General features: G+C 32.6%; 2 long non-coding RNA genes across 2 annotated transcripts; both read left to right on the forward strand.

Moving 5' to 3' along the window:
* Positions 1–13,022: 13,022 nt before the first annotated feature.
* LOC128281520 (uncharacterized) lies at positions 13,023–14,096 on the forward strand. Its single transcript, XR_008271738.1, has 2 exons — positions 13,023–13,059; positions 13,909–14,096. It is a non-coding gene; the product is annotated as an uncharacterized LOC128281520 (long non-coding RNA).
* A 3,079-nt stretch (positions 14,097–17,175) lies between these two features.
* On the forward strand, positions 17,176–20,172 carry LOC128282657 (uncharacterized). Its single transcript, XR_008273011.1, has 2 exons — positions 17,176–17,271; positions 19,945–20,172. It is a non-coding gene; the product is annotated as an uncharacterized LOC128282657 (long non-coding RNA).
* Positions 20,173–20,916: the final 744 nt, after the last annotated feature.

Below are 20,916 nucleotides of genomic sequence, written 5' to 3' on the forward strand. Positions count from 1 at the left end.
CCATTTTAAGTCCAGAAAATCGTATTTGATGTTCAAAAGATTAATTCATTAGGGGTTAAGGTGAATGGAAGTTGTGCACCAGGTAGGAAACCAGAAAAGAGGTGGTGAGTCCATCGGACTGCTTAAGTACCAAGCTCCCTTCGGATCCAATCCTAGACATGCATACCGCCATTGCCACACCTTAACGTCATAGATATTTCTAGGAAACCGATTTGATTAAGTCATTTTTAGGAAAAGTGATTAATTTTGGAAAATACTTTCATCCCAGAAGCTTTGCTTGTTGTCGTGTTATTTTGAAATCAACTGTTGTTTTTGAAAACGCGCCCTAAAGCTATCCAATTTCAACAGTTAAAATAAGTAATACCTATCTTAGTAATACATATTAAAACCATAAAAATAATTAAGCGGACCTATTACATTTAAAACCCAAAACCTCAAATGTAATTAAAAGGATGTCCATTCACGTAAGAAAATCAAACTTTCGAGCGGGTGGCCACTCCAATTCCCTCACGCTCCAAGCCCACTATGGTTGGGGATTTCTGCGTAGATGAAAATAAAAGGGTGAGTTTGGGAAACTCAGTGTAAGGAAAACCCATTCAAAACCCAAGTCACTCAAGCCTATTGGGCCTAAGCCCATTCAGTAATAATGGTATTGGGCGAGCCCTTTTCAGATTACAATAAACTGGGCCTTAGCCCCTTATTCAGATAACAGTATGGCCCATAGGCCCATTTCAAAATACATGCAACATTAGTAAACATATGCAAGCCCATTTGGGTAACAGTGGTACTGGGCCAAAGCCCTTTTCAGATTACAATAAACTGGGCCTTAGCCCCTTATTCAGATAACAGTATGGCCCATAGGCCCATTTCAAAATGCATGCAACATCAAGAAACATATTCAAGCCCATTTGGGTAACAGAGTATTGGGCGAGCCCTTTTCAGATTACAATAAACCGGGCCTTAGCCCTTATTCAGATAACAAGATGGCCCATAGGCCCATTTCAAAATACATGCAACATCAAGAAACATATGCAAGCCCATTTGGGAGACTACTCAACCCACCAACCACTACACTCCACCGCACCACCATACACTCCATGTGGGAATAGCTCAACCCACCTAGCCCAACACTCCACAGATTCTGCACCTTGCACTTCGATTAACGATAAATTGAGGCAAAGCCTCCAAGACGTGGACAAGCCACTTTCAAGACTTCCTCCGTCAATATCCCAGTCCCATGCATCAGATAATAACAACATGGCATGCAGTAAATAACAACAGTCAAACATGCATTTAGGTCAATTTAACCCTAGGGGTATTTCGGTAATTTATCTCCTAGGGGTAAAACTGTAAATTTTCCACTTTTAAAGGTATTTCAGTAATTTATCTATTTTAGGGTTTTTCATGCATATTCCTACCTTTCACGTACTATAGAATCACTATAATGGCCTAAATTCAAGGTTATCGGAACAATGGTTTCGTAACCATAGATCCGATTTAAAGAAAAATTTATTTTAATATTTTTGCTTGAAAATTTATATGATAGGAAAATCGTATGAAAATATTGATAGGAAAATTTTATCGATTTAGTGATTAGTTCGAAAAAGAAATTATTGAAGAAATTGGGTAAAATAAGGTATCGGGACCTCTATCTCGTAAAACCGAGTCAAAAAATAATTTTATAAATATTTATGAAATGTTATTAATGTGGTATTAAAATTTCGTTAGGAAATTTTAATGTTTGGGTAGTCAATTAAATGAAAAGGACTGAATTGTAATAGGTGTAAAAGTTGCTAGAGTGATTAAATAGCTTATTAGTCTAATGAGAAAGGATTTAAAAGGTAATTAGACCCAAAAGTTATTTGGGCTGGCGGCAAGGGTATGCAATCAGCAGAAAAATTGATAAATTAAGGGTAAAATTGGAATATTGCAAAATTAACTAAATAAAACTAGGACTAAATAGGAAATATCAAGATTTCTCTTCATTTCTCTTCAATTCCAGCAGCTAAAAACGCCATAGGAGGGTTCTCTAAGCTGGTATTTCATAATTTTTGCACCAAGTGAGTTAATCCTTGCCTTTTCTTGTAATTTTGTGTTTCTAAGACTTTTACAACTAGATCCTACTATTAAATTCATTAGTTTTTGATTTCATGGATGAAATTTAAAGTCACCATGGTTGAGTTCTGTAAGTTTATGATGAAATAGAATGAAATTAAAGCTTTAATTTGTTTATGAGATGATTTTATTAGGCAATTTCAATGGAAATTGATTTTGGGACCTAATTGTGAAAATGTTTGGAATTAAAGTCTATTGCTGAAATTCTGATTCCTAAAGGTTGTAAACTAGTTTAAGGTGATAGAATAAAATGTTAATTGAGAAAATCAGCTCAATTGAGAGGCTAATTGAGTAGGGACGAAATTATCATTTATTAAAAGCTTAGGGAAAAATGGTAATAAACAGCTTGCACTAAAACAGTTTGGACAGCAGCAGTAGACTAACTTTGAAAAATCACCAAAATTGTAGGAATCGAATTAGAAGATGAACAAAATATGTAATTAAAGCTTATTGAGTCTAGTTTCTCATAGAAGAAATATTGTAAGCAATGGATTTGTAAATTTTGAGATATAATGAATTTTGTGAGATAAGGTCAGAATGAATTCAGGTTCCCTGTTCTGACTTTGAGAAATTATAAAAATTGAATAAAAATAATTAGGGACTTAAATTTATATGTCTAGAATTCTGAATGAGTCTATTTTAATAGAAACAAACAAGAACATCATTTGAATTCTGTATAAAGAGATAATTTATTTTTAGTGAAGAAGGGTCAGAACTGTTAGACAACAGAACAGGGGTGATTTTGAAGAATAAACTGTACTGATTGGCTTAACCAAAAATTCTGAAACTTTTATGGTAAAAATATATATGAGTCTAGTTTCAGGGAAAATTAACGGATCTTAATTTTGAGTTCCGTAGCTCAAGTTATAAATAATTTAGTGACTATGACTCAAGTAGACAGCTTTGAATGAACTATAAATAATAGTTGAATTATAGAGAATGTTGCATATGAACATGAAATGTATTAAATTGATAATTAAATTTATTTATTTAGATCCAGAAGATTCAAATACGAAGCTAGATCGAGGAAAGGAAAAGTTCAGGATTAATAGATTTTTACTGTTTACAATCAAGTATCAAGGTAAGTTCGTGTAACTTGAATTATATTCTTAAATTACTTGAGATTGTATGTTTTGATATGAATATGATTTGAATGTTCATTGTATGAAAATTTATGAAACATTGATATATTTGATAAAATGGGAAGAAATCCTGTTTGAATGAAAGGAAAATTCGATGGATTTCGAAAAGGAATTGACGGTAAAAGGATCTAGCCGGACGGGTGATCCTATCCCGATATAGCCCTCCGAAGAATATGTGTAAAATGGATTTAGCCGGACGGGTAATCCGAATTAGGGTCTCAATTTAGCTTTGGACTGGTAATTCAGATCCAAGTTCATTAGAGTAATTGTCGTTGCAGGATTTAGCTTTGACCGGTAATCCCGACAATACTCTATGAGTTTATATTGCGAGGGATTTAGCTCGACCGGTAATCCCGCCGCAAGGTTGAGGTTCATGAGTGTGCTCTCTGAAATGGAAATGTGCGCACATGAATATGAATTGACGGACCCGGAATTGTACACTAAAAGTGTACCTCTGAAAATCCATTGAAATTCCGATAAATTCAACGGGATAAATATGAAAAATAATAAGGGAATGAAAATCATGGTATTGATGAGTACATCAATCATGGTATATATATATATATTATTGATACATGGAAATTATTGTACTAACTTGAATGTTGAGTTTGTGCATGTTAGGGTAATAATGCATTGAATGGATATATGAATGTTTATTATATTGTATTGAAAATATTAGGTAAGTATAATTCTTGTTACATGAGCTTACTAAGCACAAAGTGCTTACCTGCTTCCTTTTCCCTGCTTTTGTAGTGTTAAGAGCTCGGAGGTCGATTTGGTGGAGACACATCACATCATCAACCTCGTGGATTTCGGTATATAAAGAAACTTTATTTTGGAAATCAATGGCATGTATAAGCTAACAAAGTAAATGTTAACGTGAAATGAATGTAAAGTTAGCCATTAGTATGGTTAACAAACCTGGTTATAGATATGTGATGACGTTATTTTATATAAATGCATGAATCTATCATAAAAATATGTTGAATTGATTTGGTTGATGTGGATTGGTCTCGATTTAATATTACAGGGAAGGTTAGATATTTATAAAAGGGCTATATTGAATATAAAAAAAAAAATTAAAAAAAATTAATTCGTAAACTCCGGTAATGCCTCGTACCCTATTCCGGCAATGAATACGGGTAGGGGTATTACAATCACGTACTGAGGGTTCTTACCGAATTGGGCCCGTTGGCCCATCATTCCAATTTTTGGGCCATTAAGCCCAAAAATATCGAGGGCACAAAAATCATGCACTTTGCAGTCCAAACATTGCAGCTTACCAAAAACATTAATCGATTTACCTCACGAGCATTCGCACTCGCAAATCTATAAAATACCGGTTTTCGACATTTCGACTTTTCGACTTTTGCCGATCTAGACTAAGAAAGAGGGTGTTAGTTACACACCTGTTTGCGACGATATGCTGACGAGATCTGCACACGAACCGCCTACAATTGGATTACTAACACGTTAATCTAACTATTCAAATACAAACTACGTATTAACCCCTTACAATATTCGGCCAACTACACCTACAGATCATAGTAAGCTTATAAGAAAACAATAAGCAACTCATTAACAAATTTTTGTCAATGTTTACCACATAATCATAATTTCACTGCAAGCTGTCTTCCTGAGCAACAGTCACTAAATCATTTATAACTGGAGCTACGAAACTCCAAATCAAGTTACTTTAATTTTTCTTGAAAATAGACTCATATATCTTCTATCCATAAAATTTTCAGAATTTTTGGTTTAGCCAATCGATACCAGATTTTTCTCAAAGTTTCCCATGTTTCACTATTTGACTAATCTGACCACTCTTCATTACGAATCAAATTTCTCATTGTACAGAATTCAAAATATGTTCTCGTTTATTCCATTTGAAACTAGACTCATTAATCTTTAATTACATAATTTATGAAGCTTCTAACTCATCTCCCACAATTTATGGTGATTTTCCAAAGTCACGTTACTGCTGCTGTCCCAAGCAAATTTATTACCAAATCACTCTTTCACACCTAACTTGCATGCTTGTTATTTAAACATGTATATCACCAATCAATCATCACATATCTATGATTTTACTTAAGTATAATCTCCATTTTATCATTTTAAAGCATAACATGTTAGCTGATTTTTCCCTTTAACATCCAAGGCACATGCATGCTCATTTGTTTGGCTCAACTTCACCTATCTTCCATTTTTCATCAAAAGAACATGAAACAACAACCATTTCCTTCATGTTAATTCATGACTAAATGCTCACAACACAACTAAAAACCAAAATATGCTTCAAGAGTTAAGGTAGAATCAAGAAGAACTCATGAACATCAAGATAGAAGCAAACTACCATGAACTTACCTTCAATTTTCTTCCCCAAGTGACCGAACATTCAAGAGCTTTCTCCTCTCCTTTTCTCTTCTCTAACTTTAGGCTATGATGAACAAAGATGGACAAAAATTTGTTCTTTTCACCCCTTTTTCTTTTAATAAAATTTCATATTTCATCCATTTAATTCTTTAATACAAAAGACATGAAATGCCCATCATGGAACATTTACCTAAACCATTATCATAGAACATTTACCTAACCCATTATCATGGAATATTTACCTAATCCATTATCATGGAACATTTACCTAACCCATTATCATGGAATATTTACCTAATCCATTATCATGGAACATTTACTTAACCCATTATCAATTTGTACCATGAATTATGGATATCAAGTGCTTATATTGTCTACAACAACATGATGGCTAGCCACTTCATGTAAAATGGGAGGTTTGTCATGCAAATCCTCCTATTTTGCACTCCTATTTATTTGGCCATTTCAATTTAGCCTATAGCATTTTCAAACATTTTCACATAGGTCCTATTTCATAATTTCACTCACAAATGACAAAATCAAAGCATGAAATTTTGCCAACATTCACAGAATTCCCGAAAATTGGGGCGTTACAAGTAGCAATTGTATAAATCTTTTGGTGTCAAATTGTAACGCTCCTAACCCGTATCCGTCGCTGGATGATCATGATATTCGTGTGATAAGTTTTATAAATTTATAATGAATCGTTCTTGAAACTAACTATTATCACGATGAAGGCTAGTGTACCTATCGAACAGTAGTATAGCTCTAGCAAGACCGGATTGTCGAACCCAAAGGAACTAAAAGTACTTGTAATGACTGTCTTTTTATTATCTAGCCTAAAAATAATAGGGTTTGTTTTAACTAACTAATTAACTAAACTAAGAAATCACAGAAAATAGAATTGGGGAATGACTTTTGGAAAACTCGATTGATTGAGACAATACCTAAGAAAAAATCCACCCAGACTTCACTTGTTATTTGACTTTGAATTGGACGATTTATTCATTTGACTTGATCCGTAGAAATCCCTAAGTTATATTAATATCTCTCTCGAGACTAACAATGTCTAACCCTAGGTTAAATAATTGAAATCTCTTTCTAATTAACTCATTAGGATTGCATTAACTCGATCTATGGATCCCCTTATTAGGTTTCACCCTAATCCGGCAAAATCTTGTCACCCTATCTCTAGGCGCGCAACCAACTTCGCTTAATTGTGACAAATGTACTCTTAGACAGGGTTTATTCCTCCTCTGAATAAGAGCTTAACTTGAATCAATATCCTGGAATATCAAAACAAGAATTAAGAACACATAATTAAAAACAAGTCAAATATTTATCATACAATTCAGGAAATAATAACAATATTCGTCTTAGGTTTCATTCCCCTTAGGTATTTAGGGGATTTAGTTCATAACTAAAAAGGAAAACATCTCAGAAGAATAATGAATACAAAACATAAAGAAAACCCAAAACTCCTGAAGGGAAATTGAGGGGAGATCTTCAGTCTTGATAATGAATCCGGCTTTTGCGATAGATCAATCGGCTTTCTTTGAGCAGTTCCCTGCCTCCTTCCCTGTGTGTTATCTTTTCCTCCTCCTCTAGGGTGTATTTATAGGCTTGGGAATGCCTAAGAACCCTCAAAATTGACCTTTTCCAAATTGGACTAAACTTGGGCTTGGCAGGGACACGCCCGTGTGCGATTACTTCAGGCCATGCTTGAACCTGTTAGAATGGCACGGGCGTGTGTTTTTTTTCATGTGTGAGTCGTGCTTCAATTCTGCCAAATTGACACGGCGTGTGGTCTGCCAGTGTGAGGAAGTCTAGGCCGTGTTGATTTCGTACGTTGGTCCATTTTCTCCATTTTTGGCCCATTTCTCGTTCCTTTCGCTCTCCTATGCTCTCCTAAGTATAAAATATGAAATTAAGGCATTAAGAGCATCGAATTCACCAATTTTAAGGAAAAATCATCTATAAAATGTGCTAAGAATGTGATTGAAATATGTATAAATTAAGGTTTATCACTGGAATGGGGATACGGAGCATTACTGGAACTTTCAGAACATTTACAAATAAATCATGTCAATCACTGTTCTTTTTTCGAGATTATTCATAACGTCCCTTAAATGGATCCTCGATTCCCAATACGAGCATTAGAATCGAGTTAGGACTTAATCGAAGACTCTAAGAATTTTCACAAAATTTTGTCCAAGGGACACGACTGTGTGACCCTGGGACACGCCTGTGCTACTGGCCGTGTTCGACCTCATGTAACTCTCTAACTTGTGCACACGGTCATGCCACAGGCCCGTGTGCTAGGCCTTGTGGTTAATTAAATTCTTTCAAAATTAGGTGCAAGTTTCACACGGCCAAGACACACGCCTATGTACTGGGCCGTATAGTACACACGGCTAAGACACATGCCCGTGTCTTTACCCGTATGCTCAATTTTGAGCATTTTATTTTGTCTAATTTAAGATAGAGATGACACACGGCCTAACCACATGCCCATGTACCAAGCCGTTTGTCACACACAATCTAGACACACGCCCGTGTGTCTACCCGTGTAGACAAAATAAAGCCACTCCTAGCTTCATTTCTAACCTAAAATCATACCAAATTCCTGCACCAAACTTACATACAGATACCAACCAGCCCAAGCATTAAATTCAAGCAATTTATAACATCTAACATGATATATTGTTACATGCATTCATGTTTAAATCTTACCTTTCTCAATCAATCAATAAGAAACACTTACAGTATCTCTATAAAGTAAACTTAAATACATATATATATACACATGTACCAAAAAATAATCATCACTAGCCATTCCAATGGCTAGATTACAATAATAATTTACATTTACATGCCAATATGACCAATATAACCTATACATACCATTGTAACCATAATTGCTTTACCTTATTGTACCGACATGGGCCTATGGATAATGTGAGTGATCTCTGCCAAGCTTCTAGTCCAACAGCTTCTGATTTACTCTAAAACGGGGAAATAAAACTAAGTAAGCATAAAATGCTTAGTAAGTTCATATAACATGGTACTTAACTTACCATTCATTCTATTTTGAGGTAACTATGTAAGACATATTCAATCAATTTGACCTTAAGCCCTACACACATCTTCATTGCCCTTGTTAGTCATATATTTCATAATAACGTCAAAACAAATATAGGTTCAACCACAGTCAAGTTTCCATGCACATATGCTTTTCGCAACATGTATTCATTTAACATGTATAAATCATCTCTTTATATTACAAGTATAATTTCATAATAGTTCATCTCGAGTTCAGCTTATTTCATGTTAGAACTTTACTCATATCATTCGAAATATCAAGGTCACACAAGTAGTAGTACACTCAAGGTGTACAAGTCTATAATCAAGGATGAACATTCTCATCGAATAATTTCCATGTACAAATATCATCATCTCATACTTTCCTATATCACTTGTCATGTATCATCATTTTCTTGTATTTCATATGGATACGTGTAATAACTCATTTTATTATTCATATCTTCTCATGTCTAGATAGTCACCCGTTGAATTTATTTGAAATATTAATGGATACATAGGTAGTACACTCAAGGTGTACAAATCAGGATCCATCAATTCATATTCAATGGTACCCATAAGGTACTATTTCAGAGTGTACACTATCATGCCACACATGTATACAACGGGATTACCAGTCCAGGCTAAATCCTTTTTATGACATATGCTCTAAGGAGCTTGATCTGGATTACCTATTCGGGCTAATCCATAACATATGCTCGGGAGGACTTATATCAGGATTACCTGTTTGGGCTAAATCCTTTCTGAAATGAGATCAATAGTATTACTTATCCATGCTAAATCCCGTCAGCAACAAATGCAGGATCTCATTCATTTTGGGAAATCACATATCCATCAATTTTCTATTTATTCAACCTGGATTTACACATTTTCAAGCATTATCGAGCATGTTATTATTTCATACATCCAAAACATTCATATAATTCAAGTAAACACATTCCACATTCATTTCGAGCATATAAGTAACATTTTTATCGTTTATCAGTTATTGGCATTATTATTGACTGGGCTTTGTCAGATATATTTTCAATGTCATATATATATGATATTTATAGAATTCAAAAACACAACATTTAATTCAAGTATATAAATATTGTGACATCCCTAAATTGACCCTAGTTGAAAAGTAGTTTCGGGACCACAAAACCGAGTCATAAAAATAATTAACCGTTATTTTCTATGCTCATTGTGCATGAACATGCATGTGTGAAAATTTCAATCGTTAATTTGTTTATTTGAATGTGAATTTATTTAATAGGACTTATGTGAGACAATTGTGAAATGTGATAGGTAATTTTAAAAGTGGCCCATTAATGCATATATTCAAAAAAATGTGGACTTGCATGCCAAAATACCCTTTTTGGGATAGTGGCCGGCCATGATATAGATTAATAATGATAATATGTATTTTTCTATTAACATTTTTAGTTTACAAATTGTATTATTGAATAAAGAGTAATAAAATATTGGGTGAGTGGGAGGAGAAACCAAAGTTGGTTCATCCTTGCTCCACCATTTGCCGAAACTTGAGGTGAGGAAGAAGAAAAAAATCCTTGTTTGATATTCGGCTTGGATAATGTTTAGAAAGAGGTAAGTACTTTGAAATTCTTGAAAATTTATGTATAATTTAGGTGATTTGTTCAAATTCTATTCATTCCATGGATTAAATTTTTGGTTGTTTGGAGGTTTGATATTCGGCCAAGTAGTTTGAAACTCTTGATAAATTTTTTTTATGTCATTAAAATGGATGGTATTATAGGATATGATGAGTGATAAATTGTTTTTTTTAACTTGAAGGTTGAGATTAGTGTATGTTTAGAGGGAGGTGTCGAATGTTTTAATGAATAAAATGAGTAATTGAGGTTATAACATTCGGTTAAGTATTATGTGTGCTAGCAAATTTGGTATATTGTATAGTTGTAAATTGCCTTGTATTAGATGCTTTTTGAAGGATAGTAAATGGTTAATTAAGATGTTGTTGGGGAAATTTTAGTTTAGCAAATGTTAAAGCATTCGGCGTTTCTTATAATAATGTATAAGATTAGGAATTATGGTAAGTGAGTTGTGATCTTATAGGAGCAAGATAGAATCGGCTATTTAGGTATTGGAGTGATTCGGTCATTGTTTGGCATAGGTGAAACCATTATGAAATTGCTACTTTGATCTTGGAATGAAAATTTTAATTGGAGGTTAAATTTGTTTGGTTAGGGCCGAATAGGGTTTATAAGTTAATGGTATGCTATATATATATAGTTAAATTTGTGTATATGAAAGCGTGGTAAGTAATGTGAATTTTTGTTTGTGCATGCGAATTAGGTATTGGTATAATAAGCATAAAAGTTAGTCATGGCATATTTTATAAACATATTATGCATTGAAGTTATATGATTGTCAAATGTGACTATTAAAGAAGTAATGTTGAATAAGTAATTAAACAAATTCATTTGTTTTAATTAAGCTCATGAGCAAAGAGGATCTAAATCGAGATAAGGGAAAGGAGAAAGCAATCGAGTAGCCTATCCATGATTGTTCAAGTAAATCCGAGGTAAGTCTTTGAGTAATGGAACTTAGCTTAAGATTTGATAAACGATGATATATATTTATATGAACATAATAAATAAAATGTGACCCAATGGTTCTACTTGAATTACATATTGAAATAAATAAGTTTCTAGCATATAAGTTTAGTTATAATGAAGAATGATATGGAATACGGGTAAAGATGGGACTATGAATTGGTGTAATTACCTATAGTAAAATGATAAGGAATAAGTTACTTCTATGAGCCTTAGCCGATTGGTTATTAGAAAAGTGATATTTAAATTATGATTTGTATGTGATAATAAGAAGTACTTATATACGATGATATGTTTTAAACTCAAATGGTAAGCTTTTAAGTGTTTGGACTTGGAAATTTTAGAGCAAATTGTAATAATCTACTTAGGACAGCAGCAGTAGCGTGATTATTGAAAATCACCATAAATTGTTGGAGTGGAATTAGATACTGAATAAAATATGAAATCAAAGATCAATGAGTCTAGTTTCTTATAAAATAAACAGTGCAAGCAAAGGAATTTCCTATAGAGATATTTAAAGTTGTGTGTGACATTGTCGAATGAATCAAAATCCCTGTTCTGTTTTTATAAAATCATTATAAATAGTAAAAAAATTGTTATAAGATAAAATTTATATTCCTAGACTCCTTAATGAGTCTTGTTTCAAATGAAATAAACAAGAACATATTTTGAAATCTTTACAATGAGAAATTTGATTCATAGTGAAGAGTGGTCAGTATAGTCAAACAGTGAAATAGGGGAAATTTTAAGAAATTTCTGGTTTTGATTGGCCAAACCAAAAATCCTGAAAATTTTATGGATAGAAGATATATGAGTCTAATTTCGGAGAAAATTTACGGTACTTAATTTGGAGTTTTGTAGTTCCAGTTACAAATAATTTAATGATTGTTGCTCAAGAAAACAACTTGTAGTGAATCTGTGATTTTGTTGTAAACATTGATGAAACTAATTGAGTTGCTTATAAGCTATTGCTGAATTAATGTACAAGATGAATATATAGGTGGTGAGGCCAAAATGGCTAAAATTTAAATGTGTGCAAGTTATCCGAATGGCTATTTTATAAATGTAAGCAATGTATATGTAATATGTGTTGATAGTTTTATAAATTGAAGGTGTGGTGACTTATATGTTGTTTAGCCGAATGGTTGTTAAGAGAAGAATGTAAGTCATGTGTGTATTTTCTTATTTAGTTGGAAGGTTATTGAAAAGGATATATATATATATATATATATATGTGTGTGTGTGTGTGTGTGTGTGTGTGTGTGTGTGTGTGTGTTAAAGTCAAATGATATTATGACATGAAGTTAAGGTACATGCTGTATGCTTATATTCGAATGAGGTTAATGAATTACAATGGTGATAGTTTGTGTGAAATGTGGTAACATGTGATTAAATATACATGGAATTTGGAAAGTATCCGGGTTAAGACTCGCTGACTACGTGATGTGGCCTAATGGCTCTTGTTAAATGAGACTAGCTATATTGAGATACGAATAAGTTCGAATGAAGTGATACCTTATTAATATGTTTCCGTGTTGGAAAAATCGAAGGTATATGAATTGATGTGTATACAACTTTGTGAATTAACTATGATGATATATCCGGGCTTAAAGTCCCGCAGGCCATGGCTAAGTGCCTTGAATTATTTCAAACCAAAGACCATTTGTATATCTTTAAGATAAGGATTTAATTAGTTTCATAAAAATTTACTAATTTGAGTTGTATTCGGCAGGATGTGCAAATACAAGGTATGGATTGCTTTTGGTCATTTATGTAAATGTGATAAGGAATATGTTTGGCCCTTTATATACGTATACGAAACTTTAATACTTGTCATGATTTGATTATTTGAAATATTAATGTGAATATGAACTAAAGAACTAAGCTCCTAAATACATATATACAATTATGTATGCGCACGAAATGAGTGCATATGATTAAGTGGGTAGAGGTATTGAAAGATTGAATTGGTAATTGGTAACTATGGAAACGGCAAGTGTACAAAGGTTAAGTATATGGTAAGTGATACTTACTTGCTATGTGAACTCGATTTCGTTTGTATTACAAATGCACTTGAGGAATCACTTATGAGATGGTTATAAGTTATATTCAACGAGTATTGACTCTATCAAATTGTTTATGTAAGATGAAAACATGAATATGTGCTTCCAAATATGGAAACCGAATGTGATTATAGTGTTATGTTTTAGTTCGACTGATTAAACTAAAAGTAGCATTGATGTTTTTAAATGCGAAAGAGTATATACTCTTAAATTTGGATGAAATAGATGAATTGCATGTGCCTACATAGGGTTTAATCTATTTGACCGAATGGTGATATATCTTGACATTTCAAAACGTGATTTGTGTAAGGCCTAATCTTAAGCGACTTAGTAATAAATCAACAATTACGGATGATCACACATTAAGTTGGCGGTATGTATTATGTACTTGTGTAGGCTTATTAAGCCCATCGAGACTTCACTTGGATTTTTTGTAAGTTATAAATGTATTTAATCCAGCAAAGTTAATTATTTTACTTAAGACTTACTAAGCCTTGAAAGCTTACTCTGTTGTTACGTTTCTCTATTTTATAGATTATCAAATTTGGCCTTTGCTCGGGGATCGTCAACAACTCGTCACACTATCACTATCCACTGTTTGGTACTGCTATATTTTGGATTATTTTATGGCATGTATAGAATAAACTAGTAGCGGAATAATATTCTGGTTAATGTATATAAGCCATGTGAAAATGGCATCTTTTGAATGTGTACTTATAAAAGTTTAATTTTATCCCTGGCTGTATTTAGCATTTATCTAAATGAATGATCTTTATTTGAAGAAAAAGTAAAAAAAGAAAAATTTTACTGTTCTGACATGAGTTACAAGTCTGGTAATACCCCTTTCCTATTCCGACAACGGTTACGGGATAGGGGTGTTACATTTTATTTTGGTATCAGAGCTACGGTGTAGTCGATTCTAGGACTAACGTAGCACGTGCGAGTCTAGTTATACATGTCATATAATGATAAAAAGATAGTGTGATGATTTCTGACAGAAAAAAATGTATTTTTCGTATTGTAATCAATCTCTATCCCTATCGAGCTGTAACAAGCATGATGGCCGGTAATGTGTTTCAGACTCAAAGTTCAACAGGCTTGTGCCAGTGACGAGTTCAGGTTATACCTAGTGGGCTGAATGTTGGAAAACTATTAAAGAGACTAGAACTATGAAGCTTATGCTATACGGTATCCGAATTCGTTCTCTAAATTAAGTTTGTTCAGGTATGTGAGTGTTATTTACGAAATGCGTATGGGAAATGATGATATATCTATGTGTTCAGTTTCCATAGAAATTTATATTCATAGAAGTGTATGTGGCACCCATGTGATTCGATCATTGAAATTATAAAAATTAAGTTGGATAGTGAAACGAAAATGTGATTTTTGTATGTGGCTATTGAACCGAAATTTGAATGGTTGATAAGCATGTAGTGCTTGTATTCGAGTAATGTAAATGATATACTAATGTGTTATGTTATATATATATGTGTGTGCATTAGAATTGAGAGTTATATCCGGCTAAGTCCCAAGAGCATTCGTCTTGGTGTTATATCCGGCTAAGTCCCAAGAGCATTCGTCTTTGGTGTTACATCCAAAGAAGTCTGAAGGGCATTCATGCGGTGATGTGAAATCGGTATTCATGCCTAGCAGGCTTTGTGCTGGTGATGTGTATTCGGGCCTTCGTTCCTAGTAGGCTTCGCGCCGGTGATGTGTATTTGGGTCTTCGTGCCTAGCAGGCTTAATACCGGTGATTCGAGCAAAGTTTAAGTGTTCATTACTATATGAATTCAAAGTTAAATGAAAGGACACGTTTAAAGTGTACTTATATAATGTTTTATAGACTTGGTTAAGTTATTTCAATGTGTAATAATGAATAAATATAGGCACTATGTGTGCGAATGAATTGAGGCACTGTGTGTGCGAATTCTTTAACCGAGCACTATGTGCGCGAGATCGGTCAGTGGGCACTGTGTGTGCGGATTTCGTTTCATGTAAGATCTCATCTAGGACGACGGCATTGATTTGTGATAGTGTGTAAGACCGTGTTTAGTACACTGGCATCACTTGTGTTAAGCTTTATGCCTATTCGACTGTATACAGGTAACTTTAAATATGATTGGATGTATTGAATGAACTAAATGTTCAGGTACGTGGAAGTTGATCTTCTTTTGGAAATAAGTTAAGTTGAATATTTAGATATGATAATGTTATAAAGGATATTCATTAGGATGTTTAAGAACATGCATACTTCCGGCCATGTTACGGCTTATATTTATATATATATATATATATATATATATATATATATATATATGAATGAAAATGTGGGTTATGAATATCTGAGTTGATGTTATGTATTTGTTTTAAAACAAGAGGACGTTATCCTAACGTAGTCGCTAGTAAGATTTTCAGGGATGAAAATCCCTAAAGAGGGGGAGAGTTGTGACATCCCTAAATTGACCCTAGTTGGAAAGTGGTTTCGGGACCACAAAACTGAGTCATAAAAATAATTAACCGTTATTTTCTATGCTTATTGTGCATGAACATGCATGTGTGAAAATTTCAATCTTTAATTTGTTCATTTGAATGTGAATTTATTTAATAGGACTTATGTGAGCCAATTGTGAAATGTGATAGGTAATTTTAAAAGTGGTCCATTAATGCATATATTCAAAAAAATGTGGACTTGCATGCCAAAATACCCTTTTTGGGATAGTGGCCGGCCATGATATAGATTAATAATGATAATATGTATTTTTCTATTAACATTTTTAGTTTACAAATTGTATTATTGAATAAAGAGTAATAAAATATTGGGTGAGTGGGAGGAGAAACCAAAGTTGGTTCATCCTTGCTCCACCATCTGCCGAAACTTGAGGTGAGGAAGAAGAAAAAAAATCCTTGTTTGATATTCGGCTTGGATAATGTTTAGAAAGAGGTAAGTACTTTGAAATTCTTGAAAATTTATGTATAATTTAGGTGATTTGTTCAAATTCTATTCATTCCATGGATTAAATTTTTGGTTGTTTGGAGGTTTGATATTCGGCCAAGTAGTTTGAAACTCTTGATAATTTTTTTTATGTCATTAAAATGGATGGTATTATAGGATATGATGAGTGATAAATTGTTTTTTTTTTTAACTTGAAGGTTGAGATTAGTGTATGTTTAGAGGGAGGTGCCAAATGTTTTAATGAATAAAATGAGTAATTGAGGTTATAACATTCGGTTAAGTATTATGTGTGCTAGCAAATTTGGTATATTGTATAGTTGTAAATTGCCTTGTATTAGATGCTTTTTGAAGGATAGTAAATGGTTAATTAAGATGTTGTTGGGGAAATTTTAGTTTAGCAAATGTTAAAGCATTCGGCGTTTCTTATAATAATGTATAAGATTAGGAATTATGGTAAGTGAGTTGTGATCTTATAGGAGCAAGATAGAATCAGCTATTTAGGTATTGGAGTGATTCGGTCATTGTTTGGCATAGGTGAAACCATTATGAAATTGCTACTTTGATATTGGAATGAAAATTTTTATTGGAGGTTAAATTTGTTTGGTTAGGGCCGAATAGGGTTTATAAGTTAATGGTATGCTATATATATATAGTTAAATTTGTGTATATGAAAGCGTGGTAAGTAATGTGAATTTTTGTTTGTGCATGCGAATTAGGTATTGGTATAATAAGCATAAAAGTTAGTCATGGCATATTTTATAAACATATTATGCATTGAAGTTATATGATTGTCAAATGTGACTATTAAAGAAGTAATGTTGAATAAGTAATTAAATAAATTCATTTGTTTTAATTAAGCTCATGAGCAAAGAGGATCTAAATCAGATAAGGGAAAGGAGAAAGCAATCGAGTAGCCTATCCGCAGTTGTTCAAATAAATCCGAGGTAAGTCTTTGAGTAATGGAACTTAGCTTAAGATTTGATAAACGATGATATATATTTATATGAACATAATAAATAAAATGTGACCCAATGGTTCTACTTGAATTACATATTGAAATAAATAAGTTTCTAGCATATAAGTTTAGTTATAATGAAGAATGATATGGAATACGGGTAAAGATGGGACTATGAATTGGTGTAATTACCTATAGTAAAATGATAAGGAATAAGTTACTTCTATGAGCCTTAGCTGATTGGTTATTAGAAAAGTGATATTTAAATTATGATTTGTATGTGATAATAAGAAGTACTTATATACGATGATATGTTTTAAACTCAAATGGTAAGCTCTTAAGTGTTTGGACTTTGAAATTTTAGAGCAAATTGTAATAATCTGCTTAGGACAGCAGCAGTAGCGTGATTATTGAAAATCACCATAAATTGTTGGAGTGGAATTAGAGACTGAATAAAATATGAAATCAAAGATCAATGAGTCTAGTTTCTTATAAAATAAACAGTGCAAGCAAAGGAATTTCCTATAGAGAGATATTTAAAGTTGTTTGTGACAGTGTCAGAATGAATTTGAAATCCCCTATTCTGTTTTTATAAAATCATTATAAATAGTACAAAAATTGTTATAAGATAAAATTTATATTCTTAGACTCCTTAATGAGTCTAGTTTCAAATGAAATAAACAAGAACATATTTTGAAATCTTTACAATGAGAAATTTGATTCGTAGTGAAGAGTGGTCAGTATAGTCAAATAGTGAAATAGGGGAAACTTTAAGAAAATTATGGTTTTGATTGGCCAAACCAAAAATCCTGAAAATTTTATGGATAGAAGATATATGGGTCTAATTTCGGGGAAAATTTACGGTACTTCATTTGGAGTTTTGTAGCTCCAGTTACAAATAATTTAATGATTGTTGCTCAAGAAAACAGCTTGTAGTGAATCTGTGATTTTGTTGTAAACATTGATGAAACTAATTGAGTTGCTTATAAGCTATTGCTGAATTGATGTACAAGATAAATATATAGGTGGTGAGGCCAAAATGGCTAAAATTTAAATGTGTGCAAGTTATCCGAATGGCTATTTTATAAATGTAAGCAATGTATATGTAATATGTGTTGATAGTTTTATAAATTGAAGGTGTGGTGACTTATATGTTGTTTAGCCGAATGGTTGTCATGAGAAGAATGTAAGTCATGTGTGTATTTTCTTATTTAGTTGGAAGTTTATTGAAAATGATATATATATATATATATATATGTGTGTGTGTGTGTGTGTGTGTGTGTGTGTGTGTTAAAGTCAAATGATATTATGACATGAAGTTAAGGTACATGCTATATGCTTATATTCGAATGAGGTTAATGAATTACAATGGTGATAGTTTGTGTGAAATGTGGTAACATGTGATTAAATATACATGGAATTTGGAAAGTATCCGGGTTAAGACTCGCTGATTACGTGATGTGGCCTAATGGCTCTTGTGAAATGAGACTAGCTATATTGAGATACGAATAAGTTCGAATGAAGTGATACCTTATTAATGTGTTTCCGTGTTGGAAAAATCGAAGGTATGTGAATTGATGTGTATACAACTTTGTGAATTAACTATGATGATATATCCGGGCTTAAAGTCCCGCAGGCTTGGTACTGGTAACTAGATTTGGATTTTTTTTTAAAACCTAGCAGGCCATGGCTAAGTGCCTTGAATTATTTCAAACCGAAGACCATTTGTATATCTTTAAGATAAGGATTTAATTAGTTTCATAAAAATTTACTAATTTGAGTTGTATTCGGCAGGATGTGCAAATATAAGGTATGGATTGCATTTGGTCATTTATGTATATGTGATAAGGAATATGTTTGGCCCTTTATATACGTATACGAAACTTTAATACTTGTCATGATTTGATTATTTGAAATATTAATGTGAATATGAACTAAAGAACTAAGCTCCTAAATACATATATACAATTATGTATGTGCACGAAATGAGTACATATGATTAAGTGGTTATAGGTATTGAAAGATTGAATTGGTAATTGGTAACTATGGAAACGGTAAGTGTACAAAGGTTAAGTTTATGGTAAGTGATACTTACTTGCTATGTGAACTCGATTTCATTTGTATTACAAATGCACTTGGGGAATCACTTATGAGATGGTTATAAGTTATATTCAACGAGTATTGACTCTATCAAATTGTTTATGTAAGATGAAAACATGAATATGTGCTTCCAAATATGGAAACCGAATGTGATTATAGTGTTATGTTTTAGTTCGACTGATTAAACTAAAAGTAGCATTGATGTTTTTAAATGCGAAAGAGTATATACTCTTAAATTTGGATGAAATAGATGAATTGCATGTGCCTACATAGGGTTTAATCTATTTGACCGAATGGTGATATATCTTGACATTTCAAAACGTGATTTGTGTAAGGCCTAATCTTAAGCGACTTAGTAATAAATCAACAATTACGGATGATCAGCACATTAAGTTGGCCAGGTATGTATTATGTATTTGTGTAGGCTTATTAAGCCCATCGAGACTTCACTTGGATTTTGCGTAAGTTATAAATGTATTTAATCCAGCAAAGTTAATTGTTTTACTTAAGACTTACTAAGCCTTGAAAGCTTACTCTGTTGTTACGTTTCTCTGTTTTATAGATTATCAAATTTGGCCTTTGCTCGGGGATCGTCAACAACTCGTCACACTATCACTATCCATTGTTTGGTACTGCTATATTTTGGATTATTTTATGGCATGTATAGAATAAACTAGTAGCGGAATAATATTCTGGTTAATGTATATAAGCCATGCGAAAATGGCATCTTTTGAATGTGTACTTATAGAAGTTTAATTTTATTCCTGGCTGTATTTAGCATTTATCTAAATGAATGATCTTTATTTGAAGAAAAAGTAAAAAAAAAACAAAATTTTACTGTTCTGACATGAGTTACAAGTCTGGTAATACCCCTTTCCTATTCCGACAACGGTTACGGGATAGGGGTGTTACAAATATATACAATTTAGTTACACGAACTTACCTCGACAATGTTCGTGTACGTAAAATCTACTAATTCGACATTTTCTTCTTTCCTCGTTCTAGCTTCGAATTTGGTCTATTCGGATCTATGCGAGTAAATTTTACATCAATTTATCACATTTCATATTCAAGTGGACTTAATTTACATCCTAGGAAAAACTACCATTTTGCCCCTAACTTTTCCATAAATTCCCATTTCATCCCTAGGCTTGAAAAATGAAATTTATGCAATTTACTCCTTATTCCAAGCCTAACCGAAATTTCAATATAGAATTTACAACACATATTTTCTATAAATTTCAAAATTTTTCATCGATTTTCAAAACTTTACATTTTAGTCCCTAAATCATGTTTTCATCAAAAATCACTTTGTAAAAGTTGTTTATCTATCAACAACCTTTCATTTTCTACCATAAATTTCAAATTTTAAGCATATTCATTGATGACCTAATTTCCATACTTTGATAACTTCTTAAATTGATCCCCCAACTAGATAGATTAAGCTATCCCAGTTTCAAAAATATTAAAATTACTAAAAATAGGACAAGAAAACTTACCTAATTTGGCCAAGAAAGTTTCTTCTCTCTCTCTT

This window comes from Gossypium arboreum, chromosome 10 (assembly GCF_025698485.1).
Source record: "Gossypium arboreum isolate Shixiya-1 chromosome 10, ASM2569848v2, whole genome shotgun sequence".
Classification (NCBI taxonomy): domain Eukaryota; kingdom Viridiplantae; phylum Streptophyta; class Magnoliopsida; order Malvales; family Malvaceae; genus Gossypium; species Gossypium arboreum.